This window comes from Rissa tridactyla, chromosome 3 (assembly GCF_028500815.1).
Source record: "Rissa tridactyla isolate bRisTri1 chromosome 3, bRisTri1.patW.cur.20221130, whole genome shotgun sequence".
In the NCBI taxonomy this organism is placed as follows: Eukaryota; Metazoa; Chordata; class Aves; order Charadriiformes; family Laridae; genus Rissa; species Rissa tridactyla.
In genome coordinates, this window is record NC_071468.1 from 76,771,892 (window position 1) to 76,792,920 (window position 21,029).

General features: G+C 42.1%; 1 pseudogene; it reads right to left on the reverse strand.

The window, feature by feature from the left end:
- The window catches only part of LOC128907523 (uncharacterized), a 33,208-nt pseudogene extending 14,687 nt beyond the window's left edge, over window positions 1–18,521 (reverse strand).
- Window positions 18,522–21,029: the final 2,508 nt, after the last annotated feature.

The window sequence follows — 21,029 nt, forward strand, 5'->3', positions numbered from 1 at the left end:
TTAAAACTGCACTTGAAAATAAGCCCTCAGATAACCAACACAAAATCAGAATGTGTGTCGGGTTAGGAACATAAACCCTTGGCATAACCCGCAGTGCCGCACAGCTGCAGGATGGGGAACATGTGGCAGGTCTGTACTGCAGGTAATATGTGGATTCCACGTGTGAACACAGAGCACAGGTGCATCCAACCTGACAGTTGTGCTGTAAAGAGTAATCGGCTGTGGCCAAAGGGCAGTGAAAGTTGTGAAGCCAGGTCAGGCTACTGATGCAGCGAGTCTAAAGCGAGGCTAACCTCAGCACCCACTTTCATCATGACTGTCGCATAAATAATCTGTACCCATGGGAATATTAATATCCCAGTGCACTGCAAGATGTAATTTTCAAATCCATTGTCATGAAAGGGCAGTGTAAAGGCGGTGGAGGAGGAATCAGTTTTCTTCTTTAAATGTTTTTCTGGCTAGCTAAATAGCATGAGACTAAATAACACGAGGCACTCATCTATTGCTTGATTCACCTTACGACTGTCATTTTTTCAAATAGTCTTATTTTCAGGTGCTGAGTCCCAAATTTTTACAATCAATCACAGAAACTAGAACAGAAAGAGGTACTCTCCAGAAAAATAAAACTGTACAATTACTCACCGGCTAGTGATAAGAGAGATAAGCTGCTTAGTAACTACATTATAAGGAAGTCCAGATTCACTGATGCCACGTCTCTGACCTTCCCGCCAAATCTTGTGGAGATATTCCCTCTGGGCATCTATCTAAAAGTCAGCAATAAACACAAGTGACATTAGACAATAAAATTCACACATATCCAGAAATCAAGGCAAAACCAACTGTTCTTCATCTAAATATGAGCTGCAAAATTTTCCATTTTTATATATATAAAATTTTTCAAGTCAATTATATATGTACCCACTCTAGATTAATTATTCCTGCTAAAAGGATTCTGAATCTTTTATATTCCTTCAGAGCTATATTTAAACTCCAGTGGTGCTGACAAGGCTCTGTTTTTATTGCTAGCAATATGGCAACATTAGTGGCAAGAGCAGCACAGCAGTAGCCTCTCGTACCAAAACCCAAACTTCCATTTGTGGACTAAAAGAAAAGTTACAAAGGTTAGCTAATCAAACTTCCCAACTTGCAGCCTGTGAAATAAAAGCTCAGAGAAAGGAAATAGCTTGTGGTGGAGGAAAGATGAGGCAGATTCTTAAAAATTTTTTTAAAATGTGAGAATTTCAAATGTAGGGCTTTAATTATTAGCACAGGAATTCACCGCTATCTATCTGAAGTATACTGCTTTTCAAAGTGCACTTCAGAGTACAAGCTTTATTTATATTCTTTTTAAAGTATCTTCTCTCTTACTATAAACAGAACTAGTTCCTTATCCACTGCATTACAGAACAAATATAGATTATAATTTTATTTAGCTCCCACACCTCTCAACTACTATTTTTAATTGTCTCAAATGGTAGCAGAGGTGGCTTTAACATGACATATGTTTCCTGCAATCTTTCCAAGATTTTCTTTCTGACATTGATGAAATGATCACGGAATCATGCAATCACGGAATTTTTCAGAGTTGGAAGGGACCTCTAGAGATCGTCTGGTCCAACTCCCCTGCCAAAGTAGGATTGCCTAGCGCACATTACTCAGGACTGCATCCAGGCGGGTCTTGAAAATCTCCAGAGAAGGGGACTCCACAACCTCCCTGGGCAGCCTGTTCCAGTGTTCTGTCACCCTCACCGTAAAGAAGTTTTTCCGTGTATTTGAACGGAACTTCCTACGTTCCAGCTTGTGCCCATTACCCATCGTCCTGTTACTGGGAACCACTGAAAAGAGTCTGGCTCCATCCTCCTTCAACCCTCCCTTTAGATACTTGTAAACATTAATAAGGTCTCCCCTCAGCCTTCTCTTCTCCAGGCTAAAGAGTCCCAGCTCTCTCAGCCTTACCTCATAAGGGAGATGCTCCAGTCCCTCAATCATCTTTGTTGCCCTTTGCTGGACTTGCTCCAGCAGTTCCCTGTCTCCCTTGAATTGGGGAGCCTAGAGCTGGACACAGTACTCCAGTTGTGGCCTCACCAGTGCAGAGTAGAGGGGGAGAATGACCTCCCTTGACCTGCTGGCCACACTCTTCCCTATGCAGCCCAGAATTCCGTTGGCCTTCTTGGCAACAAGGGCACATTGCTTGCTCATGGATATTTTACTGTCTACCAAGACCCCCAGATCCTTTTCTTCAGAGCTGCTTTCCAGCAGGTCCACCCCCAACCTATACTGGTGCCTGACATTCTTCCTCCCCAGGTGCGGGACCCTACACTTGTCCTTGTTGAACCTCATTATGTTCTTCTCTGCCCAGCTCTCCAGCCTGTCTAGGTCATGCTGGATGGCAGCACGGCCCTCTGGGGTGTCAGCCACCCCTCCCAGTTTGGTATCATCAGCGAACTTGCTGAGCATACACTCTGTCCCCTCATCCAGGTCATTGAATACATTAAACAATACTGGTCCAAGTATTGACCCCTGGGGGACACCACTGGTTACAGGCCTCCAACTCGACCCTGCTCCATTAATCACAACCCTCTGAGTCCTGTCACACAGCCAGCTCTCAATCCACCTCACTGTCCTCTCATCTAGTCCACACTTCCTCAGTTTCCTAAGGAGGATGTTATGAGAGACAGTGTCAAAGGCCTTGATAAAATCAAGGTAGATGACATCTGCTGCTCTGCCCTCATCTAGCCAACCAGTTATAACATCATAGAAGGCTATGAGATTGGTCAAGCATGATTTACCCTTGGTAAATCCATGTTGACCACTTCCAATAACTTGTGCTCCTGAACGTGCTTGCATATGACATCCAGAACGAGTCGCTCCATTACCTTCCCAGGGACGAAGGCGAGACTAACTGGTCTGTAGTTCCCTGGGTCCTCCTTCCTGCCCTTTTTGAAGATTGCAGTGATATTGGCCTTCCTCCAGTCCTCAGGCACCTCTCCTGTCCTCCATGACCTTTCAAAGATGATGGAGAGTGGCCAAGCAATAACATCTGCCAGCTCTCTCAGCACTTGTGGGTGCATCTTGTCAGGGCCCATGGACTTATGGATGTCCAGTTTGGCCAAGTGGTCTTCCTCTACTGGGGAAAACTCTTCCTCTCTCCAGACCTTCCCCCTTGCCTCCAGGGCCTGGTATTCATGAGGGACAGCTTTAACAGTGAAGACTGAAGCAAAGAAGGTATTCAGTAGTTCTGCCTTCTCTGTATCTTCCACCACTACGGCGCCCGTCTCATTCGTTAGTGGGCCTACATTTTCCCTAGTCTTCCTTTTTCTATTGATATACTGAAAGAACCTCTTCGTGTTATCTTTAACCGTGGTGGCCAAGATGAGTTCTGCTTGAGCTTTGGCTCTTCTAATTTTCGCTCTGCATAGCTTCGCTACATCTTGGTATTTTTCATAAGTAGCCAACGCCCTTTTCCAAAGATCATAAACTTTCTTTTTTTTTCCTGAGGCTTTTTTTTCCTGGTAGCTTTCTGTTCTTGTGTTTCAGGCCTTCAATTTACACAGCATCCATAGACTTCATTGTTAAATTAGTATTGACCCATTCTAACACTTTAAACCCATGCAGGCTATAATCAAAGCTTCCCATTCTGAATTTCACTTCTTACTTTCCCAAGATGGATATACTGTAAATTCAACATAGTTGTTGGTTTACTATGTCCCTCAGCAGTTGGAGATGAAGTTGTAAACAGATGCATTCATCTTTGTAGGTGTTGACAAAATATTCAAGCTTGAGATCAAACTGTGGATGTTTATGCATGATGTCAATTATTGCTTGAGCCAAAGCAAATCTTTCCTCTGGGTCCAGAGCATGTTGGTAAGCTTCAAAGTAAACATCTAGAAGCTGAAGAGATATTCAGACATTTAGAAATGTTTATTCACCCAAATATTCATTCTTTGTTGGGGAGAGATTTCTGCACACAGAGTTTGCCACCTGTATCAAACCAACAGTGACCCTGGATGGCATCTTATTTCTGCCACAGGATATTACTCAGCACTTCATCAGAAGGCTCAAGAACAGAACATAGAATAAACTGGCCATACAAGAAATTTCTTCCAAATCTTGCATAGTTAACATGTTTGGGCTTTTCCACTGGAGCATGAGGATTTTTATTCTGCGCATTTTTCCCTTCAAAAAGTAACAAGACAATGTATTTACTGCTTTAAAAACACCTACTTCTTTCCACTCTAATCCATTCTCTGTTTCTTTTCCAGCACACACACTGGTTTTGTATCTTTGAAAAACTCAATTTCCCCCAACCTGAAACCTGCAGACTCATCCAAGACTCTCTGTTATCTCATTTGGCAATGACTGTCAGAGTTACTTTATATTTTTTGGAGAAACTCCAAATTAATTGAAGATGTAATTAAAGATGTACAAAGGTGCATGCCCTCTTCAGGCTCCTCCACTGAGAATAGCTGTAAAGTTTTATTTAAATAAAAAATTTAATTACACATACCCACAGCTTAGGACAGAAAAAGAAATGTGCCAAGCATGACAGCACGTGAACTCTTGAGATGACATTGTAGTACTTTTTGGTCAGACGGCAATCAGGGGATTGAAAATATGAACATACAGTGCTCTTGCTTCTGGACAAATCGGTCATGTTAATGGTTATGTCAATATGAAATGATCTAGATCTGGCTGTTTTGCATTGACATGGAAGTAGAAAAGCATCCATGTTACTTTCCATACTGAGACCAGAAGACTGTGAAGAGGAAGATGTAGAAGGGCTTAGGAGGTAACTCGGTAGCTGAGATTCAGATTTCAATGGAAACAGTCAAGTTCTCTGATTTACACCTTCCTGACCTGAACTGTCCTGGAGGAAGCTAAAACAGTGCTTGTGCAACAAGCCATAAGCAAATTTTTTATTGGCTAAGCTAAGCTGCATCAGCTGCTGGACAAAGGGCTATTATTTTCTCATTCAGAAAGAGCTCTGTCCCAGCTGGAAATAAAGCTAGTGAGACCCGCTTCCATTTCATTTCAGCTAAAAGCAAAAGACCTCCAGCAGCAGCACATCTGTACATCTAATCCTGCCTAGAGTGTTGGGTTGTAAGAGTGGTTCAAGAGTATACTCTTTGATGGTTTTGGAAGAGAATTAGTGCATTGTTGCTGTAGAGGTTTCATTCTTCTCTACTGGGAGTTTTTATTCCAAAAAGAAAGCAATTTTCCTTAAATGGAAGGCCCGTGATAAAAATAAAAGGTAGATTCACAGAGGTAGCATGATAGTACAGTAATGGAAAGCAAAGTGTATTGGGATGAGAACAGAAACTTAGTGAACTAGGCAATTAGAGAGTATTTTATATAGCTCTGTAACACAAAGCCCCTCTATGAAAACGGGAGAGTGGCCTTAGGAGATTTCCTAAACTACATACAACTATTTTAGTTTAAAAGGTTTTCTATTTAAAGCCTCTTCAGTGGTACACAGGAGATGCCCTAACACCCTCCAGCGTTCCTATTTTGAGACCTGCCCTGTGTTACTCCAGGACTGAGAACAAAACATTTCAAGTGTGTGAAGGTGACCTCAGTTAGTGCCATTTCTCCCTGCTTCTGAAGTGGACTATCTGCTCCTTTCCATTTCCTGACACTTACAGCATTGGCCTTGGGACTGGTGAGTCCCATAGGCAGAAATACGCCTCCAAGCTCCTCTGGGTCCCTTCCTTCTGGGTCCCTTCCTCTGGGTCGTCTGCTCTTCACCATTCAAGACTGAAGTCTTTGAGCAGAAAGCCTGTATACTTTCATGTCCCAAGGCAAAATAAAGACATACGACTGGATTCAGAGAGAAGAAGGAGAAAGCCCACCAGATATGTGGCAGCCCTTATGAATGGCAAAGCTAAGGATCTTTTAATACGCATTGTTAGTGTTGGGTTTTATTAACTCCATGCTAAATCATAGATTTTTTTGCTCAAATAGAACCATTTGGGTTGGAAGGGACGTTAAGGATCATCTAGTTCCAAACCCCCTGCCATGGGCAGGGACACCTCCCACTAGACCAGGCTGCTCAAAGCCCCATCCACGCCGGCCTTGAACATCTCCAGGGATGGGGCATCCACAGCTTCTCTGGGCAACCTGTTCCAGTGTCTCACCACCCTCACAGTAAAGAATTTCTTCCTAATAGCTAATCTAAATCTACCTTCTTTCAGTTTGAAGCCATTACCCCTTGTCCTATCACTACACTCCCTGATAAAGAGTCCCCCCCCATCTTTCCTGTAGGCCCCATTTAGGTACTGGAAGTCTGCTTAAGGTCTCCATGGAGCCTTCTCTTCTCCAGGCTGAACAACCCCAACTCTCTCAGTCTGTCTCCACAGGAGAGGTGCCTCCAGCCCTCTGATCATCTTTGTGGCCCTCCTCTGGACTCACTCCAACAGGTCCATGTCCTTCTTATGTTGGGGGCCCTAGAGCTGGATGCAGTTCTCCAGGCGGGGTCTCACAAGAGTGGAGTAGAGTTAAACAGATTAACTAACAAGGAAGAAATAAATTTATCATAGAATCATAGAATTGTCTAGGTTGGAAGGGACCTTTCAGATCATTGAGTCCAACCATCAACCTAACACTGACAAAACCACCAGTAAACCATCTTGCTTAGCACCATGTCTACCTGTCTTTTAAATACCTCCAGGGATGGCAATTCCACCAGTTCCCTAGGCAGCCTGTTCCAATGTTTGATAACCCTTTCGGTGCAGAAATTTTTCCAAATACAGAGTCACATATATAGGTTTTATTAATAAATGGATTATTTTTTTATGCTGTAACATACAAAATATCACTCTGGTTCCCTCTGACAAAGGATAATCCAAATGATGGGCCTAGCCAGCTGCAGACTGAGTCTCTCCTCCCTGGGCTTCACAAAGATGCAATGATTACAATTCTAGTGACAGCCATAAAAAGCTCCCTGCACCAGCCCCAGAAAGCAGGGACAGCCAGGACTGCAGGGAAATTTTGCATCTTGGACTTCCTGGTGGCCCAGGCTCCTCCGGGTTGGACCTTGTTCTTCCTAGTCTGCATGTGCTCCATTCCCTGGCACGCAAGCAGGGGCAAAAAACGCTCTGCAGTTTTGCTTTGGAGATGGCCTTGTCCTTCCCAATTATCTTTTCCAGTGGTGGATGACTCTCCCTAAGGCCTTGCAGAAGTGCTTCCAGCAGCTACAGCGGCTGCTGTCTGACAGTAAGAACATGTCTCTCTCCTGTTGCAAAAGCCATTACATGCGGTCCTTTAGACCCAACTCACAGCACCCAGCAGCTCCAACCCCCTGCACCCAGCCCAGCACCAGGCTCACAAAGCTTCTGAAACCCACACCACCACCCACGGCTGCTGGGCTCTGGCATCCATGTGTATACACAATGGGAAATGCAGTTGAAAGGGAACCTTACACAACCTGAAGTGAACTGATTGCAAATCATTGTTTTCAAGACCAAGAAAAGTTTCTGTACCTGGCATTTTTTCTCCAAGAGAGCAGTTTCACAGGTTCAGAGGTCAAGCAGCACAGCACATCGATCCACGGAGGCGTGCGCCCAGCCAAGGATGTCCCTGCCAGTGAATTGCTCACAACTTACATTGCCTAAGACAAAAAAAAAAAAGTAGAAAACAAGCAGATGCCAATCAGAGGAATTTCCACATGCCTAGAGTCCCAGAGCTTGTGGTAATTCTTTTTATTTACAGCACAGGTTTCCGTTTTTTGCTTGCCAGGGAACCCCAGGCCAGGAAAAGATTTCAAGTCCCTTAAGCTTTGGAGGGCCCAGAGTATTCTGCAAGGCAAAGAACAAGCGCACCAGGCATTTGGTTTAAACACATCTCTTCCATCATCTTTTAACAAAGATTGTTTGAGAGGCTGGAGTTCAAAAGACCCACATCAAGAGATAAAGCCAGAGAAAGCACAAGAAAACTAGGGGACGTAAGTAAAGAGAAGCTTAATTTTTCACAGCACCAAATTGTGTTGGGATCATCTTCACCTCCTCACCTTCACTCTCAGATCAAAGGAAAGCAGCACAGACTACTCAAAGATAAATTTTTACAAAGAGGTGTAGTAGAGCAGAGCGCTGACCCAGGGGAGGGCTTTCTTTTCAAATGGCTTGCTATTAGAAAAGACAGTCTTCATACTTCAAAAATGACTTTGAAGGAAGGAAAAAAAAAATCACTACAAATGTTTCTATACTAGCAACCCATTAGAAACCCTTAAAGAAATGATGCTTTTGGTTTCTTGGTTGTGATGCTATCTAAATTAGGGCTAATTTTAACAATGAATGATAAATCAAGTGGAGTGAGTCTGAATTGTTTAGAACTGCAGAGTTAAAAATCAGCCACGGGGTAAATAGGAGAGGCTTCAGCAGCTACTCTTCAGCTCCAGACTTTAAGTGTCTTATTTTTCAAAAGCTGAACAAAAAAGTTATTTGAAGTCCACAATCACTGGAGAAGTCAGCATTAAAAGTGTTTGGGTCCATCACACACAGAAAGAGACCATAACAAGAAGGAGCATAAGGAACTAGGACAGGTTGTACATGATCAGTCCTCAAGTGCTGTGTGAGGGTGATAAGTGATCTTCATTATCTAAATGAAGATATCTAAATGATCGAAACACAAGAACTGCTATACCAGACTCATTCAGTAGTCTGCCTCCTGTAATGACAACATCACAGTATGGCTGAGGTTGAAAGGGATCTCTGGAGGTCATCTAGCCAAACCTCCTGCTCCCAAGCAGGGTCACATAGGGTGGGCTGCCCAGGACTGCGTACAGTCAGATTTTTAATATCTCCACAGACCTCTCAGCAACCTGTGCCAGTGTTTGACCACCTTCACAGTAAAAAAAGTGTTTTCTTGTGTTCAGATGGAATTTCATGTGTTTCAACTTGTGCCCAGTGCCTCTGGTCCTGTCAGCGGGGACCACTGAGAAGAGTCTGTCTCCCTCTTCTTCGTTCCCTCCCACAAGGTATTTATACACACTGATTAGGTCCTTCCTGAGCCTTCTCCAGGCAGAACAGTTGCAGCTCTCTCAGCCTCTACTCATATGAAAGATGCCACAGAAAAAGGTCCACAATGAGGACCTTCAGGTGACTTCAAAGGAGGTCCTAGCAGGCATTTAGGCATTCACAAGTTTGTAAAGGTTTTTGGTCATCTTAATCCTCCTCTCTGCCCTGCATTCTGTATCAGAACGTTAAATTTTAGGGAAGCACACTAAACATCAAAAACATCCTATCAATACAGAAAGTAGTTCCAGTGATTTAAGAGATATTTTGTGCAATTTTCTGAATATCATATGTGTTTGTGCCATTTACTCACTGTTTTCTAAGGGCCCTCCCCCCATACTTTTTACAATTACAAGCTGCTTCTTCCTCACTATTCCAGAAGTACAGCTGCTCTTTTTAGAAATCTGCCTCGACTCAGTTCTTACTATAAAAAAAAGGAGCAGAAAAAAAGGAAGTCTAGAATATCGAATACTTTGCAACTTATTTACAACTGAGAAAAGTTTAAAAGTGGTGGGAGGTAAATCTAGTTCTGCAGAAAAGCAATCTAATACATTAATTAAAAGATGTTCAGAAACAATTAACATTTTTCTTTTCTGACTCTCTCTCTCTGTGCCTTGAAGATGTGCTTGCTCATTATATTACTTAACTATATCAGTAAATGTCCCTTCTATGTTATTTTCCCCTCCAGGATGACTTTGATGTCTATGACCCTGAATAAGTGCAAAACTGTGACATTAACAACATATGACAAGCAATTCCACATGCCCAGTTAGGTCTGTGTAACACATTCATCACTTAGCTAACTAGGAGGATAAAGAAAGGTCCAAAAAATCCAGTCAGCACTTGGTCTTACAGAAGTACAGCAATGATTCAAGAAGTCATAGGATCAGCCTACCTTGAAAATGGCAAACCAAATTATCACAGGTCTTTTGGACCTGTAGACAGACCTGTAGATATCTTACTTCTATCTTTCTCAATGTACCGGCTGGCCACAAGCAGCAGCTGGTTCTCAAGCTCCTTCAGGTCCTCTAAAGCCACATCATATATTATGTAAACGCCTCGCTTGTCCTGTGTGTGAATATAACCTTCTTCACTACTGTGAAAGTCGTCATGGTTTTCCACCTCTGCAAATTCCATGAACTGAGCCCTGTGGACCTATGCCGTGAAAAAGAGACACAGAGATACAAGCAGTCAGGTCTGCAAGGATCGCAATTCTGTATAATCAATATACCTAAGGGTGGACCTGGCCAAGGAACGTGGTATTTTGGTACAAGCAAAGAACAATATAATAAAATATTGCCAAAATATTATTTTTTATAGGTAACACCTACACTGTGGCTTCATTTATAATATCATGGAGTAAGACAAACTGTATGAAATTACTATTGTGCCTCGTTTTTCCTTCAGGCATATAAATTCACAAAAGGCACCAAGAAGCATCAAAATGAGAAGATTGGCTCTTGAACTAAGGTAAAACTTTTTTCCCTTTTTCCAATTTAGCTCAAATTCTGATATTCAAATATGAAGTCAACATTTTTTAAAAACTTCTTGGGTAAGTTACACTTGCAAGATTTGGAGATACATTCGCACACACAAAGACTTTAGCACTAATTAAAAGGAACGCCTATTGACTGATGTCCCAAATTGCTGTGACATCAGCACTTGTTCAATAGAATAGTTTAACAATTACCTTATCTTTCTAAAAAAACATCAGCATCTATAAAAGAGAATCATCTACCTTGGCAGTGAGTCACTAGTTAACACCCCAGGCAAGAATCCAGTACCGCAGTCAGCAGAATTGTCCTTAGCTTTCAAAATATTCTGTTTCTTGACTAGGGGTGTCACAAAGGGAATTACGTACATCCATCTCTTGGTGTATAATTACAGAAGTTAATCTCCCAGTGTAAATAAGTACTTGGTACAGGGGTATAGCCATAGAAGCCTTTAAAAATGGTTCTTCTTGTAAGAAGCTAGCAAGCAAATACAAGCTCCTCATTTTCCACTGTGTGTTTTTACTATTTCCTGGTATGCAATGCACCTTTGTTCTCACTTCAGTGCCAAATAATGATGCACAATGTGTTGGGACTTCCTCCTTTCACTTGCTCTCCTAATATCTGCCTTTACAAGATCCTCAATGCTGCCCAAACTTTACCTGCTAGCACCTCGATGCCTCATTTTCTATCAAAAGAAAGGATGGAAGAAAGGAAAAGGTATTTGCTTTAGTCATGGAAATCTTAGTCAAATTTAATCGTACTGAGAAGAACAGCTTGCCAGCTTCACAGATCTATGCTGTATCAGAATTCATTCTTTACCATAAAGTTAATGAGGCAGGCCTGAAAAACTTATGCTTTATTTGAACATCTTATTAGATAAGCCTGGTCAGATTCCTTTTCTTTTTTCAATATGGTGTTCTGCACTCGCTGTTCTTCCCTTATTCTTCCGACCAGAATATTTGTTTCACTGCTCTTAGCGATGGGGTGCAGAATTTCCTAAAGGTTAAATCAAAGCCCTTTACAGAACAATTAAATTCAACTTGATTTAAGTAAATAACTGAGCAAGTACTGGGCTGACTTCACCACACTAGGTAGAAAGGGGGTTTAGTTCTGTTTTTAAAAATCCTTACAGAGAACATTCATTGAAATATCTCCACTTTCAAGCTCTTGATTTTTTTCAGGTGATTTCTGGTCTGTCCCACTCCTAAAAATCTCAGTCAAGACTCCTGCATTGTGCAGAAGGGGCATGTGACTACAAAACAAAACCAAAAAGAAATTAAGACTTTCTCCTTGTGTGTTTGTTTTGGGAGTCATATTTTAAAGAGACTGCCCAAGCCTTCTAAACACTACTTATGCCTGTAAAAAACATTAATACCCAGTTATATGTCTATAGCAACAAATCAAGTAACTGCATATTTATGCTTGATGGTTTTTGCCTGCAGGTTTTGTATTTCCTCTTCTAGCTCTGCTCAGGTTTACTGGGGCTTAACAAATTCCTTTTGGGTTATAAAGCAAAATTTATTCACCTACATATATTCTATTTACTTTCTTCCAAGCTGAATCTCAACAGGGGACAGAAAAGAGTTTTATTTAATTCTTTCCTTTGAGGGTGGCAGAGCACTGGAGCAGGCTGCCCAGAGAGGTGGTGGAGTCTCCGTCTCTGGAGACATTCCAAACCCACCTGGATGTGTTCCTGTGCAACCTGCTCTGGGTGACCCTGCTCTGGCAGGGGGGCTGGACTAGATGATCTCCAGAGGTGCCTTCCAACCCCTACCATTCTGTGATTCTGTGATGTAATGCATTGTTTTGCAGGGCCTTCTGTTATTGGAACTCACGCCTCTGATGATCTCCATCCCAAGCAGTCTGCTAGGGAGAGTGCAACGCTGCCTCAGAATCTCAGTTTCAGATACATGGTGAGCTGACCCTTCACACGGGCTCACAGCTTACAATGTGGAGAGATTCATAACACGGGTACACCTCCAATTTTGGGCATAGATTGGATGCTAAAAGTATTTTTTTAAAAATGCCATATGCTTTGGGTTTATAGCACTAGCCAGAGAGTATGTTAGATAGGTCTCAATTAGTTTGCCAGTAAAATGGCTTTATTATTGTTTCAGTTCTTGAGAGACAGTCTGTGCAATATATTTAAAAAAAAACCACCACCACATTAGAAACTGTTGTTAAGGAAATACTGTTGCCCCTACTCCTAAATTTCTTGCCAATTAAACTGTAATGGGATTAGTAAATATTTATCTAAGCTTTAGTTGAAGTTCAAGTGTATATATCCATGTCCATGTATTAGTCCAGGGGAAGGAGTGGCCACTGTTAAATAACATCTCTCTCATTGCTTAGGGGTCTCTGAAGTATTTCACAGTTAATCGTCAGAACAGAGTGCTTAGATGGAAGGTCAGGATTGATCTTTGCATCATTTCTTCTACAACAGAAAAAAAGGGAATGAAAATAAATGTATATTTTGCATAGTTCAGAAAGAGAGTTCGTCACAATGCCTGCTTGCTGCAAAACTGACGCCTCCCATTGGAAAACATAAGCTTTTAAATTACTTTTTCTGACTTAAAAATTTGAAGATGCTGGACCACTCAGTTCCACATCTCTTAAGTGGAAAATCACAGTTTTCTAGTTCCAAGTAGATTTTCATTTTGGAATTTTAATTGATTAGATTTTTAAAGGATAAATGTGTCCATATCAGAAATAAAAGTAAAGATACCTTAAAAATATCATCAACTCCGTGTCCTCCCCACACATTTCACATTTCAAAGAGGTTTAGATTTTTTTATGTTTAGAGACATAAAAATTTTTTCTGGTTTTGGTTTTGGTTTTTTTTTGGGGGGGGAGGAGTTGAAATCTTCACATAAGCAACAAATGGGGGCAGGAAGCCTACTTCCTTTTTGGTTCTAGCAACAAGTCTTCCATGAAGTGGCTTCCGCATTTGGTTCTGTATTTTTTTTCAGAAAAAGAAACACCAAACAAACAAGTTTTTAGTAAATGACAAATAAATGTGAACTCAAAATGTCAGAAAAACTATTAAAATACTATCGTGCTTCTTTAGGCTTTCTACATGAGAACTTTGAGATGAGTGTTAGGTAGCAGAACTGCAAGGAAATTCTACAGCTCAAAAGACAAAATGCTATATAATATCAAACCATTAATCTCAGCCTGATGTATTGATTCTGTTCAGTATTTTTTACCAAAAAAAAAGTTGGGGAAACCAAAGTTTGATAGGCCTTAGGAATTTAATTTGAATTATTATTTTTCCAATCTGCGAACTTAAGCGTAAAAATTATACCACTTCAGACACATGCCCTCATACAAGGTCAAAAACCAGTAAGTCCTAAACTAAATCTAAATAATACATTTTAGAATTCATTAGTCGTTACTTAAACAAGAATTTTCATAAATTGCAAAATGCCTCAGATATCTCAGGAACATCTACTCTGTGTGATAACCCTACACTTACAAAGGTCCTAGTTTAAGCACAGCCAGCAGCATCAGTCTAAGTAAATGTTTATCTGGCAGGCAGTATTGACATTATACTTCTATGTGTCTGAAGTTTCTCAGAGGTTTGCTACAGATGACTGGTAAACACGGGTATTTCGTCTGTTAAGGTGAGACACGTGGTTCTCTGGGGTTCCTCAGAGACATCTGAGGAACAAGCTACACTGAATCCCTCAGATGATTCAGCAATTGATCACAACATAGCTTGCATGGAAGAGAGAACTGGAGTAGGTAGTCCTGTCGAAGCACACATTTTGGGAAACTAAAGGCTGGGTGGTACCTCACCTTGTAGACCGCTGGCGTGTAGTGAATATACAGCTGTGAACTCAAGCCACCAAAAGCACCAGTTCCTCCTTTGGCAGCACTGACCCAGGAGGTGTCTTCTGCACTGGGAATTAGGTGGCCAGCCTTGAAGGAGAGGCCGGCGGTACTGATGGTCAGGCTTCTCTCCGCAGACCTGAAGTAGTTAAGGATTTCCAGGCACACTTGCTGAAACAAACCGGAGCAAATGCACAGTTGCGTTTTCAGTTGGATGACAGCTCCCCTCTTAAAAAAAAAATGAACTGTCATCTCTGCAGATTTTATGTTGAGGTTTTTTACCTTTAGCTCCCGGAGTCCCAGGTGACGTAAGAAAAGAAGGGACAAGCAGGCTCCTCTCCTCACCACGTGCTCCTGATAGGCAGTCGATACGCCCTCTTCTAATCCTAGCAGCTGCAAGCTGCCCGTATAACTATACCTGTTTTCCAGACAGGAAAAATGTAATCAGATTTTTGCAACTCAAGGAGATTTCTAAACCTTTCCAAAGTAGGCAGTTCTGCTATGTCTGTTGTCTAAGAGAAGGCTGCTGCTGCCTATGGGACTGACTGTCATGGAAACCTGTGGTATGGAATAATGAAAAAGGATAGCGCTACTGCTTCTGTCAGAGAGAAACAGTAGCTTGATATGATTATTCTTCCTTCTTTCAGGTTTTATTAAATATATACATACATATATATACATATAAACAATTTTTTACCCTCTTTCATTCTTCTTTCTGAAGGATGCCAGAGGCTTACTGGAGCTGAGATTTCCTACATCCTCCCCATTGTAAGCCACAGCTGTGTTATTATCCTCAGTAGTTAGTTCCTATTTCCAACACACATAGTTAAAAATTGGTGTGGTAAGTATGCACACGATTCTTATTTGACAGCTTTATGCATAGGCTTTATCAAAAGAAAAGGAAAAGAAAAAGAAAGGAAGTGCCATACTAGATGAGATTCATAATCCAGCCAGCAGTGAAATTATCATGGCATATAGCTCCACAGTATTTGATTGCTTCCAGTCTTTAGTGTTTTATCCTCATAGAGTGAGTCCCTGTGCTGTATGAAAGAGCTATCCCCATTCCAAAGACAAGACCGCAGCAAGGGTCAAATCAAGGAATTTTCCAAAGAAATTCAGAACACCTGCTTCATCAGAACTTGAACCCAGCTACGGACAGTGACATGTCTGACCTCCTGGTCCATCCTTTTTCCTCCTGCCACAAAAGAAAAACTGATTTCTGGGCTCTGGCAGCTCATAGGCTAAGCATGGGGCAAAATCATAGTGTGGCAACAAAGAAGTAACATCAGGCTAGGCTGCAGAAAAATTTTACTGTGATGTACACACAACACCCCCAACACAAGCATATATTAAATGGTTTAGCTAACATTCTGTAAATTAAATTCAATTATTAAATTCATTACCTGTTTTTTTTTTTCTCACTTCTTTCCAGCACACTCATCAATGTATTACGAAGAGTAGCAGAAGAGTAGCAAGCAGGAAAACAGCTCTACCTGCCTTGTTATCAGCTCCATCGAGGCCTTCTCATGTGCATCAGGAGTTAGTCCAACAACATCAGTGAAATTAAACTCGCATTAGTACTAGCGTAAATGAGAGGATCACCATGAGTCACACGGTATTTATTAATTGTGGAACATCATGGACAGTGATTTACCAGGCGTTATCCAATTAATTTCCTCAGACAATCAAGTACATAAGAAAAATTTGTCCTCTTAACCCACTTCTCTATCCCAATTGATTTTAACACTTCATTTGAACTTGGATGGTGTAAGTTGTAACCCTTTTCAGTGTGTTAAGGGGTTTATAGCATTGATTGTGGCATAGTTTTTTCTGATTAGAGAAAATTCTATAAATGTATCTTCACAAATTGGTGCTTGTCAAATTCACCCTGCTCAACATAAGACATCCTAACAAAGTTATTCATAGAAGTGACACAGATAACCTCAGGACTACATTGGCTATTCTATAAATTTGCAATTTGACCTGAGTGTTATTGTCTCCAAAAATTCCTTCAAGACGTACAAACCTTGATATCAAACTGTCAAACAAGGAATTTTTTACATAATTGTTGCAATGATAGATTGTATGTGTTAACTGATTTCTCTATCCTTACTAAGCATGATGGTCCTCACTCCTCCTGCCCTCATTGACTCCAAAGGTCTAATTTCTAATATTTTAGGAAAGCTAGGTCCTTCAATCTCTATTACTTAAAATAATGTGAGGTCAAATAGAATGAAGATATATTTTCCTGAATCAACAGCATTTGTTGTACATCTCTTAAATATCACAATACTTATATGGACTAAGCATGGGATGAAGCATTTCCACTAAAAATTTCCACTTTAAAAAGCTACAGACAATGCTGTCTGAAAAATGCCAGCAAAATGAGAGAAAAAGGTAGCAACTGAATTTTTATTTTAAAAACACAGGGATTTCTTTTGTGAAGGATCTAATTCTAGCTTTGTTATACCATCATGACTAGACTGTTTCAAATTTAGGTTTTTAATTAACCTAATGCTGCTGAGATCAGTCATGTCCCTTGCCTTGCCCCCAGACAGGTAGTCTTTCCCAACCTGGTCGTGGACTTAGTGCACTTGAGAGAAGATGTAGAGTGCAATCATGTTTTCTTTCCTTTTTTTCATTAATCATCATGTAGCTTGCATGAGTCAACCCAATGGTTTTTTTTCCTGAAGTTTTCATTAAGTAATCAAATATTTCCTGGGCAGTGTCAGCCTGAGGCAGGAAGAACTGTATGTTTTCACACGTGGGAACTTTTCCTGACAGAAAAATGTGGGTTTATTTTTGAACACGGAGTTGTTATCAGCCTTGGGGCCAATTAATCAGCAGGAAAGAGGGAATGGGGAGAGACTAAATGCTGTCCCTCTCCCTCTGTTCCCTTTCCCCTGCTCCTTTATCACTCGCTGCCCTGCTTGGTCCTGGCCAAGAGCAGGGGTGCAAGAACTTCTCATTAACATTGGGGCTGCACCCAGCTCCACTAGCTGAGGCCTTTCCCCTTTAAAAAAACAACAGCGGGGCAAGGACATTGTTCAGTCCTTTCTTAACTTGCCACCAGGGCCCACTGCTGCGGTCGGGCAGGCAGGCAGCGGTAGAGGGAACCAAATGAAACACGGGGCTGCAGATACAGGAACTTCTGGGATGTAACAGTTCTGTGTGTAATGCTTTTATACTTGTGAAAGCAGCAGCTGTGAACAACTTCTGAGTCAGAAGGCCAATAAAGAACTAGGGAATCAAAGCCATCTTCCTCAAAGGGATACCTTCAAATTCAGAGGATTAGTCACAGAGCTCGCCACATAAGGCACAGCACAGTTACTACAAATTCCCCAGATACCAGCGAGGCAGGTCCTATTTCTCATTCACTACCTTGCCAGTTAGGCCATTTGTGTTTGGGTTTTTTTCTCCTCTACAAAACTTGAAGATCTCTCACAGCTTCTGCTCTCGCAGCTTCTGAACATCCGTGAGGTCATGCCCACAAATGCCGCTTCCTCCCCGAGAGGAGGAACTTGCTATCACACCTGCCCCTGCACAGAGCAGGCATCTGCTGTCAGGTCCACAGGTGTTCGGCTGCTGGACAGCCTCCAATAACCAAGACATGCCACCGACCTTCCTCCCCTGTCCTCCATACCCACATGCTAACCCATTCCCTAATACCACACTCTCCAGTAAACATTTGGGTGCGCTTCTATCTCTTGTGGCCAAATTTGCACCCCAGCTCTGCTACAAGCACATACGCATGTTATTTTTAGGTCGGTGCAACCTCACGCTGCTTGTGCTATGACTGGACTGGTGGCTGCACAGCAGCTAGTGAGCCCCAAGCAGGAGAAGACATCATGTATGCAGCTTGGGCATGCAACCGTATGTTGCAGCTGGGCAGGTCCTGCAGCAGCAGCAGGAGACTGAATTGTGAAAAAGGGGAACGTTGGTATCCAAACTGAAATCTGTTAGAGGAGCCCTCTGTCAGAGCTGACAATGGTCTGCTAGACATGTGAATTCACTTTTGTTCATCATTTCCCCTTCTAAGTACCTGGTGGAGCTTATAGATCTCCTTCCAGACGTGATTGTAGCTCTGCTGTCCTGAAGCATGAGTAGAAACATCAGAACTTGACCGTGCAGGATGTGGTTTGAACAACACTGCCACGTGTTCCTGCAGACCCTCCATCACCCTCTCCATGTCGGAGACCTTGTTTCAAACCACACGAAATACAGACAAAAGATTCACAAGGCAAATGAGTCAGCGTGCCAGCCCCCATCCCGCAGGGAGTCTGGGTCAATTCAGGGCATCTAGTGAGGGAGCCTCTGCAGCACCACTCGTTACTTCTTCTCCTTTATTTGGGAAAGTTGTCTGCTGCACCTTCTCCAAGCTGAAAATGCAGAAACAGATTTGCCTGTCACAGCATATGGAGGGAATGCACCAGGTAAGAAAGAACGCAAAAGAAGTTTTTTTCTAACTGAGATTTATGGAGGGGAGGGACTACTGGATAATCCCTCTTTCCTTTCCTGTTACCCTTCACCCTTAAGGAGGTGTACATGTTTCTTGACCAAAACCCAAACATATCATATTTGGTGAGCAAGCCACTATGGATAAAACAAGGGGAATTATCTTTTCTTCATTGTCTCAGTGAGCTGCAGAGCCATTTTTACTTTCGTTAGCGGTGATGACAGCTTTTGCTCGAGCTTTCCAGAAAAATTACATGCTGTGGCAAGATTTGAAAGAATGGTTTCTTTGTGAAATATCTGGCATGGGTAAAAGTTCTGAAAACAGGGATCATAAAAGAAAGCTTATTTCAGTCCTAAATAAAAAAAGAAGACTGTAAATGGCAAACCTCTCTACGAGTATCCTCAAAATCAAATCCATTCAATTATTTAAAATATTGTAAAGCCAACTTCCACTGCAAAGTCTACAAATCCACTTTCTGGTTTCTGCAATTTAAAACAGTTCTCTCTCCAATGCTTTGTGAGATCCGCGAAAGTAAATAATGAATGTTAAATGGGAACCAGGGAGACCAAATATATACAGACTACTATACAAATATATACAGCCAAAAAAACAGGTTAAACGAAATTATTAGTAGTAAAAAAGTAATTTAAAAAAGACATATCTAATGTTGCAGTACTTTTTTTAATTGCCACTTGTATCAGAAGTAGAATTTGAAGAACATGGTCATGCTTTAGCAATTATTGGCATCAGTAAAATTCCGTTGCTATGAATTCTAGCAAAGCATTGACAGGAATTCTAAGGGGATTAAAATCAGGAGCTTTATAGGACTCATCTTTATCATCTTTTTTGAACAAAGATGCTGAAAAGTCAAAACAAATGGACCCTTGCTTAACACAGGAGGAAAAAAAAAAACATTAAAAGGGGAGCGGGGGCAGGGAGAAAGCAGCCCTTAATAAAAATGTAAATTAAATATAAAACCCTATTGAAATTATTTTTCTATTCATTTCCCCAGCATTTCCTTCATTCACTTTATTACTGGATGGATGTCAATGCCTTCTGATCCGCTACTGCTTCTCTACTAAACACCATTACCATCCCGTGTTCCATTGCCAAGCACCTTTGTTCCCTTAGAGTTAAATTTCTTTTCAGGCTTGTTAGACACTGAAACACAAAATCAGAAGCCAGGCAGTGGGAAGAGGCTTGGAGAAGGCTTGAGCAGGTTGGGAAGCCAGGAGCCTCCATTTTCCCTTTCCCAAGCCACAGGGCAGTTTGCTCCAGCACAGCCTTATCATCTTCCTGCCTTCAGCCCAACAGAAGCTGCTTACTAAGGCTCCCTGTCGCCGTTTCACACAGGTCGGCTTCAAGTGTAGGCAAAGCAAGTAGCCACCTAAAGAGTATACAGGAGGCTGATGGGATCCTAAGCAATCCTGGGACAGCTGGAGAGAAGAGCAGCCGCCATCCCCACATGCAGTCCATGGCTACAACAGAGCACCGAGGGCTCTACCCTGCTGAACTGGCACTGTCTGCTTCTGCCTGTTTCTGGGTGATTTCATGTTGTTTTGGTTGCTTTTTTAACACCCTCCCCCCTGTTCTGCCCCATGCCATCCACAGTCCCCATGCAGATGGAAAGCCTCCTCCTACCCTCTCCAGCTAGCATCCCCGAGGAAGGCAGCAGCCCCCACAAGGCTGTCAAATCAAGGCTTTCCCACAACTTGAGCCATACACATCATCATTTGGGGCTCTGCGACAGCCCATTACCCGCTTTCTAGACAGCAGGGGACCTCCAAGCCTAAGGACACTGCTATTTGGATGGACTGCAGCAGTGGTTCCTTGGTGAGAGAAGACCAAGGAACCTGGTGACACATAAGCTGGACACATGGCTTAGGCTGCTCTGGTGTACCCAGCACCACTTGGTACTAAAGGAAGAAAGAAACAGCTCACCAAGGACTTTCCATTTGGCAGGAATGAGATTATTGACAGAAGAGGGCACATAGGGGTACGACGACTCCATAGCTTCAGAGAAGGGAATTATTTTCTGGATCCTGCGTAAAACTGGGAGCTGAACTACAAAGTGTCCTTATTGTTCATAGTGCTTCAGGCTCTGCTGGGGGATAAGAGGCAGCAATCTCACCCTCTGATAACCAGAGCAGTTTTGGTGTCTGAGATACTTACACAGATCCAGTCCTATAGGAGCAGTTCACCATCTCAATTAGTTGCATTAGTTCTCCTCATCCTTGAGAA